At 28.1% G+C, this 18563-nt stretch overlaps 1 protein-coding gene and 1 long non-coding RNA gene across 9 annotated transcripts in view; both read left to right on the top strand.

Annotated features, from left to right (window-relative positions):
- The window catches only part of LOC107068038 (uncharacterized), a 56029-nt gene extending 53590 nt beyond the window's left edge, over positions 1 to 2439 (top strand). For all 3 annotated transcript variants that reach the window (XR_016177594.1, XR_016177597.1, XR_016177596.1), the window contains one exon: positions 2407 to 2439. This is a non-coding gene — a long non-coding RNA (uncharacterized LOC107068038). The remainder of the gene's footprint in view (positions 1 to 2406) is intronic.
- Positions 2440 to 11760: 9321 nt separating this feature from the next.
- DIP-lambda (Dpr-interacting protein lambda) overlaps positions 11761 to 18563 on the top strand; it is a 158719-nt gene continuing 151916 nt past the window's right edge. The window contains exons 1-2 of one of the 6 annotated variants that reach the window (XM_089175633.1): positions 11761 to 11856; positions 12162 to 12627. The gene's annotated coding sequence lies outside the window, so the exon portion shown is untranslated. The other 5 variants (XM_015320304.2, XM_015320303.2, XM_089175634.1 and 2 more) reach the window with 5 other exon arrangements.

Here is an 18563-nt window from a genome sequence, read left to right as displayed (position 1 = left end):
ATATTAAATTATGTTTTTTTTCTCTATACTTTAAAGATACTATTTATATAAAAAATAAATCTTATGGTCAGTTACTATAAATGTTTCCTTTATATATATAATATTAGTTAAAAGTATTATTTTATTTATCAATTGTTCATGAACATTTTTGAAATATAATTTAGTCTTCAAATTATTCAATAAAAAATCATAATCAAATATTATATTAATGATATTTATTTTGTTTATTGATTGAAAATAGAAATTATTTGTAATATCATAGAATAAAAAGGGTAAAAAATATCTCGACCTATAACCCAGGAGGAGGATCATGAAAAAGGGGGCCAAGTGCAATCGTTATTAGTGCCAGATGTAGGCAAGTACGTAGACGTAAAACTATCTAAAGTCCATTTCTGAGAACTTAGGTTAGTTAACCACTTTCTTAGAAGTTTTAACGGCCCCAATCGTTTTCTTCTTACTTCTTTCACCCCCTACCCCCTAGCGTTTTCTTCTACATCCACTTTCTCTATCCTTTTTGCGTATTCCACCATAGCACAGTACCCCTCATTCCTTTCTTTTTTAAATCCCCTTCGAATGACGCAGAAAAGATACAGAAATTTGGAATTAATTTTTGACATATTTCTTTCAAAAAATTCTATTATACATTAACTATTATCCTAAACTAGCAATTATCTTTTATCTCAAAAATAAAAAAAAACCTTCAATAAATCAAACTACAAAATAAATTATGCAGTTTTCACTTACAATTAAATATTTGTCGTATTAAAATGTTAATTATAACATAATTATACACTGATATCAGATGTAAAAAATAGGATAGACTAGTAAGAATGATTCTATGAAAGGAAAGGTGGGGGGTTTGGGTTGGAGTAGGGTGTAAGATTTTGTAGAAAATAGCAGAAAAGTTTGGACGAAATCGGATAGTTCGTTCGAGTTAGCAGGAACAACCGGATGAGGAGTTCCTATCTTTAAAGTTTACTTACCTCTACCTTCCTTCCTTTCTTTCTTTCTTTCTTTCTTTCTTTCTTTCTTTCGTAAAACTGCAACTTTCCCTTATACTTTTTTCCCTTTTACTTACTTACGGAAATTTGAGATTAGCTGTTAAGAAAAAAAAAAAAAAGAAAATAATAGAAGAAAGTTAGAGTAAGAAAAAAATATGATGTATTTCAGAAAAACAAAAAAAAAAATTAGGCTACTAAGGCAAAGTATTTTTTATTATCGATGAATTAGGTACAAACCCTTTTCTACCTACACCCCCATACACTTATTTTATTCTATTTTTCGTTTTTTATTTCTTTGTATTTTGTTTATCCTTCATCCAACTTATTTTCGTCAAAAATATCCTACAAATTTTTAGCTTAAAACTTGTTTTATAAATAAAAGTTAGTAAGTATTATTTATCTTCGATGAATTAGCAATAAACCCTTTTTCCACCTATACCCCAACACACTTATTTTATTCTATTTTTCTGCATTTTGTTTATCCTTCATTCAACTTATTTTCGTCAAAAATATCCTACGAATTTTTAGCTTAGAATTCTGTTTATAGATAAAATTTTGTGTTTTAGGTGTAAAAAAAAGATAGAACAGTGTACTCCTAACTCACCCCCTTAACTTCTTTTTTTCTACCCCTTTACTCGACAAGAAGCGATAATATTCTTAAAGGAATGGTTTGCGAATCCTTTTCGAAGTTGCTACACCGTGAAGAATTTTGTCGAGTTTTAACGATTTAATCGTGACGTTCATTTTTTTTCTTTCTTTTTTTCTTTTTTATTTTTCTTTCGGTTTTCTCAACAACCATCTCTCTATTTCTCATCCCTTCGAGACGGATTTATATTCTCGCTTTCTTATCTGGTAATATTCGTTCGGTTGGAAATCACATTCCTATCTGCGTAGTTTTTCATCATAACTATGCGTACCTTTAACTGGAATAGTTGGAATACTTTGCTGATAGATAAGAGAAGACATTTTATATCGGATTTTGATCGATTACTATGATGTTTTTTTAAACCTAAAATTGAATTAATTCAATGAGAATTATCTTACTAAATACGTTTATTTTCAAATAATTTTATATTTTATTTAATCCAATTATACATCAGAAATTTTTATTAAGGGAATTAGATTTTGAGATTTACAATTTTAAAAATAAAATAATGTAATATTATTTGCCAATTAATATTACTTATTATTTATATTTAAACGTTAAATTTATTTAATTCAGTTACATCGGAAATTTTTAAGGAAGGGAATTAATTTTTTGTTTAGAATTTAAAAAATAAAATAAGTTAATATAAATAATATCAAACTATTATAAAAAAAAATAATATTATTTATTATTTATATTTAAACGTTAAATTAATTTCTAATAAAATATTAACAATTGTATTTTATTTTATTTTTACAGATTATGCTGTAAAAATCATGATGAAAGAAGAAATTTCTCTACGATTGATAAACGTCATAGATATAACTTTGAAAAAAAAAAAAAAAGGTAAGAATTTTTCTTTTCAAGAATATCACCCTATCCTCAAGAGGGCGGTTCTTTTTTGTCTATTTTTTGTTTTAGAACTAAAAGACGACAATACACAGGTGTTCGAAAAAGGTTTGGTTGAAAGGTAATAGTAAGTAGTGTAAACTGGTGGAACTATGTAAACATAGGTCAGAAGGATGCTGTAAGAAGAGGATTTGGGGGTGGTAAAAGAAACAGGCCATCTATCCTTTAAGCGTGTTACCTCGACTCCTCCTACGATTTCCAATTTTTCTTCTTCCTATATATATATATATATTGTCTTGTCTTTTCTATTTTTCCCTTACACATACACCCCCGTAAGTTTCTTTACTTTTTATTTTTATTTTTCGTTCATTCTTCCTTCTTAGAAAGCGACATCCTTATATAACCTCTCGTCCTTACCTCTTATTTCTTCCTTTTCGTATTTTATTTCTTTACCCCGAGTCCTTCCTTTTTTTCTTCTTTCTTTCTCTTCCTTACTTGATCTTCTTTCATGAATCTTTCTCTCCTTAGAAATAGTAACATGATAAAAATAGAAAATGAAAGGAAAGAATAATACAAAAAACAAAATACAAATAAAGAATACAAAATAATGAGAGAAAAAAAAATAATAAAATAATAATTTAATTAGTTGTTTTTAACGTCCACAAAATAAAATATACAATATACAAAAAACTTTGTATAGTAGGGACGTTAAACAGGTTTAAAGATTTGCTTTACCTGTCGAACTTTCCTACGATACAAAGTTTTGATAAACAATAATAATAATAATAATAGTTAGAAAGAAAGAAAGAAAAAAATAATTAAAGTACTAACAGGTTACCAAAGAAAAAAGGAAGATTTTTTTGTTTTCAAGTATATCACTCTATCCTCAAGAGGGTGGTCTTTTTTTGTTCTTTTTTTTTTTTAAACTAAAAGACGACAATACACAGGTGTTAACTTAGTTAGGAAAGAAGTTGAAGATGATAGCAAAGTGGGTGATGAATGTTCGAGTAGAAGAGGTGTAGGTGAGGGTAGAATTTTGGGGAAAGTGGTTCTGACAGAGAAATTCGTATTTCGGTGTGTAACTGTTGAACCACTATTTCAGCCGGAAGGCTTATTATAGTATAGTCGGCATTTCTGATGATACCAGGAGTAATATTAAACTTGGCCAATGCCTCAGGGCAAGTAAACCACCACCCCCTCAGAGTTTTGCGGTTCTCTTTTCGCTATTTTATCGAACGTACTTTACTTTTAGAAACGATATAACCTTCCCCCCAGCCTAACCCACACCTCTCCTCTTTTTCACCCCTTCGTTCGTCTACCGCGTCTGTCCGTCAGTTCATTCGTACCACTCGGTTCTTCCCTTTTTGTCCGGTTGTTAATTAAGGTTTATACGTGTCTACTAGTTTTCATCCCTGTTTCGCTAAAACGAGAGACTACTTGTCCATATTTATTTTCCTTTGTTACGGAAATTGTTTCTTGTCCAGTGCCAAAGGATTCACGATGGGGAAAGGTGGTAGAAAGGAGGATGGGAAGGGGAATGAGATGGGGTGGGTGGATACGACGACTCGTTGAATTGTCCTCATTTAGTTTGATATACAAATATACTACTCCTCTAACTTCTTCTTTTTTTTCCTCTCCCTGCCTTTGCGTAAAAAAACTACGAGATATTATTAATGGTCTTTCATTTTATTTTTATATATGTATATATTTTTTTTTTAAGCATAAAACGAAATAATTTGGGAATATTATATTGTACACAGCCTTCGTTTGCAAATTTGACGAGACCATTTTTATTTGGCATTTTTTTTATTTCTTTTATTTGTCACCCCCTTAGGCATTTAGAAATATTAATAAAAATGATGAGAATAATTATATTGGCAAGATTACTATTATTATATATATATAATTTAAAAATAAATGAAATTCAATTCTCTATGGGTTACTCGAATTTTTAAAACTCTATGGGAAAAGCAAGAGTTGTAATCAGAGTTTCTATGTCGCTTATCGCCCCCGCAACTTCTTCTACCAAAGATTCATAGGCGTTCTCGACCTGTATAGTAATATGAAACTTACGCCAAACCGATGTCCTCAGGCTTTTCACTCTCTCTCTCTCTCTCTCTCTCTCTCTCTCTCTCTCTCTCTCTCTCTCTTTCTCTCTCTTTCTCTCTCTCTCTGTTTCTCTTTAACTTCTCCTATTCACTTCTACTCATTGTTTAAGATGAGCTTTCAACGATGACGATATTTTGTCATGACCATAATAATACTAGTTTCGTAACTATTCCCTTTCTTAGAAATTAATTGAAGAAACTATACTTCATTACATTAACATAAGTATATTAACAAATGATAAATTAAAAATATTTAAATAAAAAAAATTAGAGTCAAGTGCAATGAATTTTGTATAAAGTTGAAATGAACCTAAAGTTACATTGCATATATTTGCATTGTGCATTTGCACATGCACACGTTTAATTTAAATTATGTTTTTTTGGGATTAATATATTATTATTAATATTTATTTTATATATTAATAATATATAATAAATATTATATATAAATAATTATTATATTTTCTTAGGATTTTTAATCATCGTTATAATTCTAATATTCATAATTATAATTAAAATATTAATGAGATTACTTTCCATTGATTGTACATTGACATATTTCACATAAAATTCTTTCTTTATTTATTATATATAATACATATTTATTAGGAATAATATTTTATTATAAGATATTTTTTATTGTAATCTTCGAAAGTATTCTTTTTCCAATTAATAAACCTTAATTGGGGGCTATTTCCTCTATTTTATCTTCCGTTATATTATCTCGTGCTTTCTTAGTTAACAAAGAACACGTATAATATACCACCCCATGATGCATACAATCCTTAATAGATCTATTCTACCATCAACAATGTTAATGAGTATGGGTTATCGGTGAAATTCTATAGAAATACAATAGGTTCTTGTTCGTCCATGAAAAAGTTTTATTTCTCCATTGTTCTTTCTTTTTTAATTCCATTCAATTTAATTTGTTTTATTTTATTTTATTTTTTTTTTTTTTGAAATCCAATTATCTTACATTCATTTGTTCAGATTATCGTTTATTTGTATTTATTATAAAATCTTATTTACATTTTTATTTCGTGATTGTTCCTCCCAAGTATTTTTCAATTGTGTAAAACTAAAATAATTTGACAGATCGGTTGAGTAAATTTTTATGAATAATCAAACAAGGAAATCAATCATTTACAATGTTTATTTTTCCTCCGTTACAATTATCTAATAAATCATCTACGAATCTATTACAACTATATCATATTGTTCTTAATTTTTAATCATGAAATATGTTATCAAAAATAAAAAATAAAATTAGAGACATTCCTTCTTTTAATAAATGAAATGAAATATTTTGAAAAGAAAGAAAATTTCATTGAAAATTCACCATCATCCTACTAACTTCTCACCCTTATCCTCTTTTCCCCATATCTTTCGTTAAAATTAATCATCTTTTTTATTTTATTTAACCAAAAAGAAGAAGAAAAAAAAATAATATCGTAAGATTAAAGTACAGTTATTCCAGAGTAAGAAAAACGAATGGATAGGAAAAGAAGTAAAGAAGAAAAAGGGCGATGATGTGTGGATGAGTTAAGAAAGAAGAAGAAGAAGAAGAAGAAGGAAGAAGAAAGAAAGGATGGTGGTGGATTTCTCTGTGTTGTAAGATGTGGTCAATGACGTGAGTCAGCCCTTTAGGCGATATCGTTCCTAGCCGTCGTTTTCCTTTGTTTCTATCTTCATTGTGGTGTCCAATAGAAAGCATAGTTCTTCTTCCCGCCCTTCACCACCGGTTTGTCGACAAAGGGCTGGGGGTATCAGCTCGTGCTGATGGAGCGTACCGGTAAGAAATCTGATTGTAAAGGACGGTCGATCCAACGCTTCCCATTTTATTTTTTTTATTTTTCATCCCCCTCTTTACCCCTTTCTCAATGTTATAGTAGTTGTAGTTGTAGTAGTAGTAGTATTAGTAGTAGTAGTAGTAGTATCGTTTGGAATCCAACAAAATTCTATTTCTATTTCTTTTATTATTTCTTCATTCCTTCCTACCCTTTCTCTTATATATATATATAATAATATTTTTTCTTTGTTCTTCTTATTATTTTTCTCTTTCTTTCTTTCATTCATTCTTTCATCCTTTCGTTGGTTGGTTGGTTGGTTTGGTTTGGTTTGGTTTGGTGTTCTTTCGTTCGTCCTTTTAGTTTTTTTTTCCTTTTTTTTTTTTTTTATTCCTCTCGCCTTATACTTTTCCTTGGAAAACCAGCACACAAACCCTCCCCTAGTTTTCCAACCCCTTGCTCATTCTCTCTCGTTCTCTGCTCGTCTAACCTCTCAAAGAAATATCACGACTATTTCAATTCTCGCTGATATTGCGCCTCAGGCCGACCACAGGGTCATCCTTTATTTTATACCAACTAGGGGATGAAGGGGGTGAGAGTTGGGAACGTACTACATCCAGCTAACATTTCTTCTTACCTTCTAACGTTTTCCCTTTCCCTTTTTCTTATTATTTTTTGCTTGTTTTATTTTTTCATTTTATTTTTATTTTTTTATTTTAATTTAACCCATTCGCAATTCTTTTTCATTTATACAATTCTTATCATTTTAGGGTGCTACTTTAAAAAGGAGAAATTGTCTCTTTAAAACGAGATCGGAATTTTAATTTATTATAATATATATAATATATATATATAAATATATATATTATATTATATATATATATATATACCTAACATATTTTTTTTTTTTTTGGAATAAATAAAATCTGGGTTGCGTTAGGATTGAATCAGGTTCTTTAAAACGAGATCAGAATTTTAATTTATTATAATATGTATATATACTTAATATATTTATTTTTGAGTAATTAAAATCTGGGTTAATAAAATTAATAAAATAATATATATAGTAATTGTATATATATATATATATATTTTATTTCACATTTATTTATTCGTAGATATTTAATACAAGTTTAGTCATAATTTATTATAATATAATTATCTTCTTTTAATATAAGAATAAAATTAATTAATGCATGAAAATTTCAATCACATTTGTATTTACAAATTTTTCATCAGATTATTATATTTATTTCCATTTTATTATTTTTTTTAATAACAAAAAAATTCACAAATAATAATCCAGGTTTGATTTATTTAATATACGCAATGGTAGTGGACATATTGTAGAAAAAAGAACTAACAAAATTCGCATGAATAGGTATAACAAAATTCTTAATACAAAATGGATTGGAGAAAAGGGAAAGAAAAGAAAAAAAAAAAGAAGAGAAGGACACGACTAAGGGAAGGAAAGGGAGGAAAGAGCCCCCTAAGGTTTTTGTAGAATACGTTAACCTCTTATATAATCCGAAATTGGCAGGAGGTATTTCCTAATATCGAACGGGCGCTATTCTCTATCCTTCTATTCGTCCCCTTTCGTCCTTTACCTCCACCTTCACCTCCTCCCTTCGTCCCTTTCGTTTCCTTGAAAAAGAATGTCTTGGTGACGACGCAGAAAAAGAGACAGCAAAAGTAAAAAAAAAAAAAGAAATAAAAAAAAAGAAGAAGGGGTGGTAGAAGAGAAGAAAGGTTGGTAGGGGTAGAAAGGGGTAGTAAAATTTCTTTTCTTTCTTTTGAAAACTTCTCAAAACAAAAGAGCTCTCCTCACCCTTCCCCAATCCTCGTTGCAAACGACACCTTTACTTGCATGTATAGATTATATATATATATATATTTTTTTGTCATGTGTGTGTGTGTGTGTGTATGTGTAGATTTATGTAGTATGTAAAAACGAATGAGAGAAAGAAGGGTAGAAGAAAAAAAAAGAAAAAGAAAAGATGAAACTAAAGAAAGAATTTTCCATTTCTCGTCAAAATTCAGCATTTGCAGGAGGAAAATTACGTCGTTCTTGCATTCGCGCCCGAGATTTTTTTTTTTCTGTAAAAGAAAAAAAAAACGAGGCCAACGAAGCTTGCGGATGCACGCATGACTGTTACAACTAGGAAAAGAAACACCCCACCCTTTGCAAGGATATTTCTTTTTTTGCTTTCTTTTTTTGGATGAGATCCTAGTTTTTTGTTTTTTCGTTTTTTCTTTTGCAAGGACCACACCGACCCTCTTTCTTTCTTTCTTTCAATATTTTTTTTCTTAACAGGAACAAATACGATACGTGTTATAATAGTATTGTATAGAATACTATTTGTTATTATTTATTAATTTTATTTTATTATTAATTTTGTAATTTTTAACATATATATATAATAATATTTAAAATTTAAAATAAAAATATTTTAATATTAACATTTTAATTTTTTAATAATATTATTATTATTAATTGGCATTAGGAACTCAAAAGTTCATTGCCATTTTTATTATAATTTAAAATTAAAAATACAATTATTTTAATATTAATTTTGTAATTTTTAATATAATAATATTTAAAATTTTAAATAAAAATATTTTAGTATTAGCATTTTAATTTTTTAATAATATTATTATTATTAATTGGCATTAGGAACTCAAAAGTTCATTGCCATTTTTATTCTAATTTAAAATTAAAAATAAAATTATTTTAATATTAGATTTTTCTTAGTTTTTTAATAAGATTTAATATTTAAAATAATATTATAATAACATACTATATAACATTTAAATGTATCTTATAGAACACTATTCCATAGTTAGGAGGAATTTTTACATCATTTAATCATAATCGAAGTAAAATTTGTTATTTTTTTAATTAATAATTTTTCTTTCTATAATAATATTTAGAATTCGCGTAGGAGTGTGTGTAATTTAATAGATAGAATTCTTTTTTTTTTTCATTATATGTCGTTGCAATTTAAATTGATATTATTTAATGCAGGAAACGTTTGTAACTAGAAAAGGTTTTAAAGATTTTTTTTTTTTGTTAAATAAATGATCAATGATTACGGGACACGCGTTTACGTTGAATTTGCATATCGGTGAAAAAAAATTGATCATAAATTATATTTGTTTGTTCTCACTTTATTCGTATCTTTAATCTAAATATTTTTTATGATAAATTAAAAAAGCGAATGAACGAAAGGGGTAAAAAAATTGAGATCGATGTTTGCAATTTAATCTCCCTCTCTCTTTCTCTCTTTTTCATGTTTTTTATTTATTCATTTGTTTATTTATTTATGTATTTATTTATTTATTTATTTATCAAGTACTCTGTTCTATTTCGATACCGATGGTGGTGGCATGTTAACGTTGTTGGAAAATCGTAGGGACGCGGAGATTCCGTCACAATATTGCATCGTTGGTGGGAATTATTTCGTCGTGTGAGTTTACCACCCCTACCCTTCCACCCCAACCCTTTCCCAAAATGTTTTCGGAATTTTCGTGGAAAATTAATGGAATCCAAGCACAAATTACGAAAGTACACAACATTCGACGAACATTCGTGAGCTCGTCAAAACTGTTCAACGAAAGTTACATCTTTATGGGATACTCCATCGTTCATAGGAATAAGAAAATTATTATGGACAAAATCTTACACTCCTACACACAAACTTGTGCATATATACTCTTCTATAGTATTTTGATAATATTAATAATTAAACGTATCCATTAATTATTCATAATTAAAATTAAATGTACAAGTAACGTTATACTTTTTATTGTCATAATTTGTTTAATCGTACAACTCTAATAGCATTTAAAAAATAATTAAGATATTGCAATTTAAACAATTGCAATATTGCAATATGCAGTCCATCAAACACACACCCACACACACCTAAGTTTAATATTAATAAGATAAATATTTTCAATATTTCAATATACTTTATGTATATATTATTTTCTATATTTCTATAATTACTATCTATAACTTTGTTATTAAAAAAAAAATAAATAAATAAATAAATAAAAATAAAATAATTCAAAATAAAATCCTAACAATCCTAATAAAAAAAAAGAATAAAAAATACAACGAAGAATATGTTATAGTTATCCTTTGACATTATATTTATCCCTTAACATGAAATTCTCTTAAAGCAAGTACTTGATCGTCTAAGAACTATTCTCTAGTATCAAGATACCACTCTAGAAACGTTAGAAGAGTGAGAGAGGGTAAGAAAGGGGTGGGATGAAAGGAGGGTGGGGGAAGATAGTGAGAGGGCGTGCGCGGGACGATTGCAGGACGATGCGCGGTCTTCTTCAAGAGAAGATTCTCAATCAATTCATCCATCAATTCATCCATCTATTCATCCATCGTATCCATTGCAACCAATGATCTATCCATCCATCCATCCATCCATCCATCCATCCATCCATCCATCTATCCGTTTGTCCATCTATCCAACCATTTCATCCCCATCTTATCCCCATCTCATCCATCCTTAGCAATCAGTGTAAGGCCACCTGAACGAAGAACCTGAGTTTAGGTGCACTCAGAACCCACGAGAGGGCTTTTCGAAAAGGCACGTCGTAGCTCTGTAGGAGTGGCTAGACTTACCCCCTACTATTCTAAGGGTTTACGATATACTTATATAGGGTGAAACATTTAAAACTTTTGATATTTATATCATCGAATAAAATTGATTTCATGATTAATTGATTGATTAGGTGTTAGGTATATGCAATGTTATTTCGTTGGCTAGGTTTAAATATATATGAAAAATTAATATTAAAAATTTAATTAAAAATATTATAATTTAAAATATAATTAAATTAAAAATGTATATTAAATATATATTATATTAAATTATATTAAATTAGGTATATATATAATATTAAATTTCCATATATATATATAATACTAATAATTTACATTATATTATTAAATATATATTACATTATATTACATTATATTAAATTATATTAAATTAGGTATATATATAATAATAAATTTTCATATACACATAATACTAACAATTTACATTATCTATTATATTAATAATAAAACACCAATGATCATCAAATTTACAACAAATTAGCTAGTTCCAAATGCTTCACGCAATATATAGAGAGAACTAGAGAGAAAATCCTAGAAATAGAAAGAGACAGATAGAAATAGAAACTAGTTGAGAGATAGTAAAACCAGGTACAGAAGAAGAAGAAGAAAGGGGAGAGGGAAAGGTAGAAGTTGTGGGAGAGTATCATGGTGGGGAGAAGTCGCGTGCGACGAAGAGAGGGGAGGATGGTTGAGAGAGAGTTAGAGGAGGGAGGAATAGTAGTAGTAGGGGGATGGAAGCCGCGAGATCGTGAGAGGGTTGCAATTGTGCTACAGTCGCACCGCGACACCCCCAACGAGTGAAACCGCGCGCGCCCCGGTGATCTCTCTTTTCTCTATTCTTCTCTCTCTCTCTCTTTCTCTCCTATCATTTTCTCTCTTCATCTTACTCTTACTTTAAACTTATTCATTCATTCGTTCATTCATTTGTATCATCATCGTTCAATTTATTTAAATTGTACGCTATTTTTTTGTTCTATTTATCTTTCATTTTTTTGTTACCAATTTTCATTTTATTTCTTACGTGATTGTATATATATATATGTGTATATATATGTATATATACAATATATGTATATATACGTATAAATTTTAATATGTTAATTTGTTATTAAATAAGTATAGAATAAAGGATCAGTATACCCCATTCCCACCCTTACCTTACCATCTCCTAAACATTCGCGAACAGTGATATGCTTTTAAGGATCCCATTGAAACAATTACAATTTTCGTCGTCGTCGTCGTCGTCGTCGTCGTTGTCGTCTATATTGTTGTTGTTGTTGTTGTCGTCGTCATCATCATCGTTGTTAATTACGAACAAATTGTTATTATCTATCTTATTTGATTTATCATCATCATCATTATTATCATCAGCGTCGTTATCTTTTTATTATTCTACAAAGAGAACTGATAATTCGGTTGGCACGTTGTTTCCAACCTTGTCCTTGCTTGTGCTACTTGACCATCGTGAAAGAAGAGGACTATTTCGTTCAGAAGGGGATTTTCAGAAGTGGACGTTTTTTAAATTCGAAGGATATTACTAGGAACGTCTAACTAGGAACTATTTGTTCTGACGTGTTTCTCTAATACGGTAAGTCTTTTAGTGATTTTATTCTACAGTTTTATTCAACCTTCTGTTTTAGTTTTTTAGTTTTTGTTAATCTTTCTTTTCTTCTTTCTTTTTTTTTTTTTTGGGGGGGGGGGAGGGGGTTGTAAATCGTTTGTATTTTTTCAAATAATTTTTATTTTGTTTTATATTTATGCTAGAATTAAATAATATATTTTTTTTAGAACACTATATAACACTTGTAAGCGTATTTTTTGTTTACTTGTTCGTTGGTCTTTCCTTTTCTTGTCGTTTTTCTATCGATTGTCGATTAGATTGTAAGATTTGTGAAAAGTGCAGTTTTACCACCACACCAATACCATTTTCTTATTGGACTTGAACGAGAAACTGAATCTGGATTGTGGATACCTGTTGATGACGATTCTTTCTCTCACCTTTGAGTCAAATTTTTCGAGTTAGTTCAATCCTGATTTAACATCCTTGTTTGCTTTTCGACAAATCCAGATAATTGATGACATTCGAAGAAAAGAAAAAAAATACAAAAGTTTCAAACTTTTACTTCAGTTAAAATCAAAATTAAAACGCGATAAATTAATTGACAAATTTGTTAACATATTTCTCTTTCTCTGTCTTTATTTTTTGTTTTTTTAATTATCAAAAAGTTTTTGAGTATACCGTCGTTGTTCAATGAATTAGTTGATAATGAAATTTATAGAAGAAGCTAACGAGAAGCTTCAAAGTTTTGTTTTACATTTCAAAACTAAACAATATATTTATTACTTTACAAAAGCCCTGACACACACACACACACACACACAATTTATTATTTTTAATTTATGTAAATATTTTTGTATTATTCGCACAATCTTTAAAAAAGAAAAATTTTATTTAAGTAGTTTGTTATGATGCAGTAAAATCAGAGTGCTGAAGAAATTCCGAGCTTCAAAGTTTTAACAGTCAATTAATATTAGAGTAACAAATTCACGTTTTTATAATTATTATAAAAATATGAATAGTAAAAGAGTACAAAAATGATAAAAATATTATAAAAATTATAAAATTAATCCAAAAATACAAGTAGTAAAAATACAACAACGACAACAGCAACAAAAACTAAATAAGAAAAATGTCGAAAGTGATGTATCCAATGAAAACGAGTGCAAAAGGAAGAAAATAATTTATTTTCATGAAATATGTGAATAACAAATTTAAAACAATAAATAAAATTAAATTAAATGACATCAGTGAAAAGTGTAAGTGAATTGAACAAAACAGAAATGAAATCTCAACGTTTGCAATGAATATTTTTCTTCTTTTAATATTATCGATAATGCGTGTTAAATATGCAAGAAATAAAAAGAGAAAGGATGTATTTTCCTTGAGGGTATTTAAACCACTTTGATGTCTTGTTTCCTTCACTTTTTCTTTTCTTTTTTCTTCTCGATCGTTTCACGAATGTTCCTTTTTGTTTCTTTTCCTTTTTTTTATTTCACCATGCTACCCTTCGATAAAAGATCTCTCTCTTCTTGCTGTTGCAACCTTCTGCATCCGTTGTTTTGCTCGTTTGGCGCACCTGTGGCCCGATGTCGAAACTGACACGTCGTTCGTGAACTCACTTCTTTGGAATTTTGCCAATGACTATTTTCACTGATTCGAAGACCTGTTGATGATCTTTCACTTCACTTTTAAATCAATCACAAATTCTATTCATCATTACAATTACATATATAAGAATGGAAAGTGTATGAAAAATTTATTTGATTTTCAGAATTTTCAAACAAGTCAAATATTTTCAAAGAATTATATACATGAAAGTGTTTTAAATGTACAGTGTGAAAAGAAAAAGGAAAAAGAAAAAATAACATAAGTAACAAAACAAAGTGTCATAGGTGTTCTCAAGTATTTTTTATACTACATTAAATGCACGAGTTTTATCTGGGGAAAAGAAAAAGTAACTCGAAAACTATTCAACTCATTGTTTTATAATATTGTTTTTTATTCTTTTTTTATTTCAAACAAGAATAAAAAAATACTTGGAAACGATCCTTTTTTTATATTGCAGAATGTTTTCTTTAGGTTGAATTGTATCGTTTTACCCTAGATAAAGTTTTTTTATACAACTTATTATTATATCAGTTCTTATAAGTATTCATATTTGTGTATTATTATATAATACTTAATTCGCGTATTTAATATAATTGCTTCATTATTTCATTTTTTGCGGATGATTTTCATGTAATATTATAATTAAAACAATGAGTATTGTGTTTAAGTATTATCATAAAATACTTGATTATCTTGTTTAATTAATTGCTTCATTATTTAATTTTTTGCGGATGATTTTCATGCAATATTTTAATTAAAACAATGAGTATATTGTGTTTAAGTATTATCATAAAATACTTGATTCTCTGGTTAAATTAATTGCTTCATTATTTAATTTTTTGGGGATGATTTTAATGCAATGTTGTCATAAAAAAAAATGACTACTGTGTTTGTGTGTTATTCTATTAGGTGATTCGGAAAGTCGAAAGTTTCGTTTTTCTTTTGTAAAAATGAAGACAATTTTTACTTCGAGGTTAAACCTAAACCTTTCAAATGGTCATAAATAGTTGAATTTGATAAATTTAACCTCTCATCGATCTCATGTGTTACTATTTGTCGGTTTGCATCAACTAATGCCATTATTGCGTTAGCAAAAAATGAAACGACTTTCCGAACCACTTAATATAATACTTGATTCGTGTTTTTAATTAATTACTGTAATATATTTATGTGTTTAGAAACAATATTTAATGTAATGTTATATTTAAAAAAAGAAAAGAAACATATATATATAGAAAATGTTGAAAATTATGGTGAATATAATATCATGTAGTAAAATCTAATATAAACGTATACAAATGATTGTAGCAACGTTAATCTGGTATCTTCGCCATCTTTTAGCTTCCCTTCGAGTTTCCAGATAAATTCATTCGATTTACTACCGTCCTGCTAAAGGAAATTAGTTACAATCATCAGTAACGAAGGGTTCGTTCGTTTCTCTGATAGAACAGCAGAACTATCAGTCGACTAACTCAATTGTATTTTCCTTTCTCTCTCTCTCTCTCTCTCTTTCTCTCGCCTTTTTACTACTTTAATCCTTTTCTAATAAATAGAAGATTCTTTGAGATAAAATAGAAAATAAAAAATAAAAATAAAAAAATGAACACGGAAAAATAATCGAATCGTTTTCTCTCCACCTATTTCGTAAATAGAACAAATAATAAGAAAAAAAAACAAATAAAATTAAATAAAAAACACAGGATGATCAAGAGAATCAATTTATTTAAGAATCAATTGATTAAATAAAATTATTGTTTATTTTTTTATTTATTAATCTATAGCACAATCAATAACAAAGGTTTATGGTTAATACTAGTTTGTAATTTAATTTTAAATTAAATATATATTCATTTAAAATAATTCAAATAATAATAATAATAATAATAATAATAATAATAATAATAATATAATATAAATATATACTATATAATAATATTAATAATGTATATAATAATACTACATATATATAATAATAATACTAATAATAATATTAATATAAATAATATAATAATAAACAATATATTAAATATACGTATAATATTTTTTAAACAATTCTGTGTTCTTCCTTATTCCTATTTTATTTTTGTTTGTTTTTAGTTGGAAAAAAGATAAAAGAGTAAAAGAAATAAACTTTGTGTAAAATAAAAAAAGAAACACACAGAGTAGTTGCTAGATAGTCAACGGAAGTTGTCTTATCAGCTTGTTTTCGTTTAATTTCCTCCCACACCTCCCTTCATTTTCTACCCTCTACCACCTCTTAATTTTTTTTTTCGCAATCTTTCACAATCATCGGTGTTTTATCTTCGGTTCAATTTTTCTTTTTCTTCTTTTCTTCTTTATTCCTATCTTCATTCTTCCGTTCATTAGTTTCTAAACGCTAATTTTAAAGATCCACGAATATATTTTTCTTCTTCTTCTTCTTCTTCTTCTTCTTCTTCTTCTTCTTCTACAGGTTTTGATTTTATTTTCCTTATTTTATGCTTACAAACGATGTCTATTTTTGTTTGTTTGTTATTTTCTTGGAAATATTTCAAGTTAGAAGTATTACGGATCTTTAACACTTTTTGTTTATTTTCAAGGCCGTTCTTTTAACAACTTGGAACGTTGCCAATAGCGAATGGTGCTGATGTATCAGATACCTGTTGTGTTTACCACCTTTCCCCTTCCTCTTCCCCAGTAAGGATAATAATAGAAGAAATAATATAATAAATTTTAGAAACAAAATTAGAACATTTGCGTAAAAGTTGTCTTTCGAAATGATTGAACATCGTAGTTCGAGTTTAAATGTTTCTTCGTATTTTAATATTTAGATGAAGAAAAAGAAAAGAAATGATTGTAATGTGTTTCAAAAACAACACACCACTTATGTGAAACATTTAACAAGGTATTGTAAACTTGTAATAAATTTTCTTAACATAAAAGAAATAGTAGCAACACTTTATTTTGTTTTATTTGTTAAATTAATTGTAGATTTTTGTTTAGTGTAATAAAATAAATTTTTATTTTTATTTATTAATTTATTCATTTAATTAATTTGATTAAAAAACAAAAAGAAAAGAAATGATTCCACTGAATTTCAAAAATCAACACATCACTCATGTGAAACATTTAACAAGGTATTATAAACTTGTAATAAATTTTCTTAACATCAAAAAAAAAATAAAAAAAAATAAAAACAACAGCATTAAATTAATTAAATTAATTTTATTAAATGCAATTTAATGACAAATATTTTCTGATAAAACATCCTTTGTAATATTTAATACGTTAAACTATTTATTTGAACTCAATAGGACGTTAGGTATATTTCTTCTTACTTTAAAACGAAACACATTTAGAAATTTATTTCTATCGTTAAAACAGACACTGTGTCGTATAAAACGCAATAACAATAATCCCCTTTATTCTTAAGTAGTTTAAAACCAGTCAGGTTCTTGTATTTCAAACTACCAGTAACTTAAATTAATCGTCGTAAAAAAAGGAAGAAGAAAAAAATGAAAGATATAAAGAAAAAAAAAAAAAAGAAAGAAAGAAAGAAAGAAAGAAAAAAGAAAGATAGTAGAAGAAACGTTAACCATGGTTAAGGCATATCGTAAAGTTCTATTGGTTGGAGCAGCATAGTGCAAACACACACACACACACACACACATATACATACACCTTTTCTCTAGATCAGTGGGATATAACTGAGAAGTTTACTTAACGGATTTTCCACTTGAAACGGTGAACGTTTTCGAACCAAACCTATGTGTTCTATTTTAAGGAGGGGGGGGGAGGAAGAGAGTTAAGGAGTGGTTCTTTGTGTGAACATCAAGTGGATGAAAGATAGAATGAAATAAAACTAACGTAGTGAAGAAAGAAGACAGTATAACGTGAAACATAAAGAAAAGAAAAGAGAATAAGAAGAAGAAGAAGTGAAAGAGGAAGCATCTTAGATCTCCCTAAGGACAAAGATGGAAGATAAAAGTGATCCTAAGGGTCCACTCGACTGATGAGAGTATCACGTAGTTAAACATTGAACGCTCACATATCTTCCATGGACCACCGACACCCTGATAGACGCTTCCTGATGAAACTTTCATCGTTGACTTTGTCCTACTCTCTTCTATCTTAACACACAAACACATACACACACATATATACACATTCTATATATCGTTCTCTTTTACTCTATCAACTCGATAATTGGCAAGATTTAACTTTTATTCTGAACGGTCAATGAAGAAGAGCCACCTTTCGATTATCCGATCGACGTGCAACGGAAACTCAAGATCCCTTACGGTTATTTTTCTTCTTTTTCTTTTTCTTGTTCTTTTTTGCCATCTTTCATCTTCTTTCCTTTTTTCTTTGCACTT

Source organism: Polistes dominula, unplaced genomic scaffold (genome assembly GCF_049000335.1).
Source record: "Polistes dominula isolate Pdom_NZ unplaced genomic scaffold, Pdom_raw_medaka contig_17, whole genome shotgun sequence".
NCBI classification, from domain to species: Eukaryota; Metazoa; Arthropoda; class Insecta; order Hymenoptera; family Vespidae; genus Polistes; species Polistes dominula.
The sequence above is the reverse complement of the archived record's forward strand: the minus strand, read 5'-3'. Positions and strand labels throughout refer to the sequence as shown.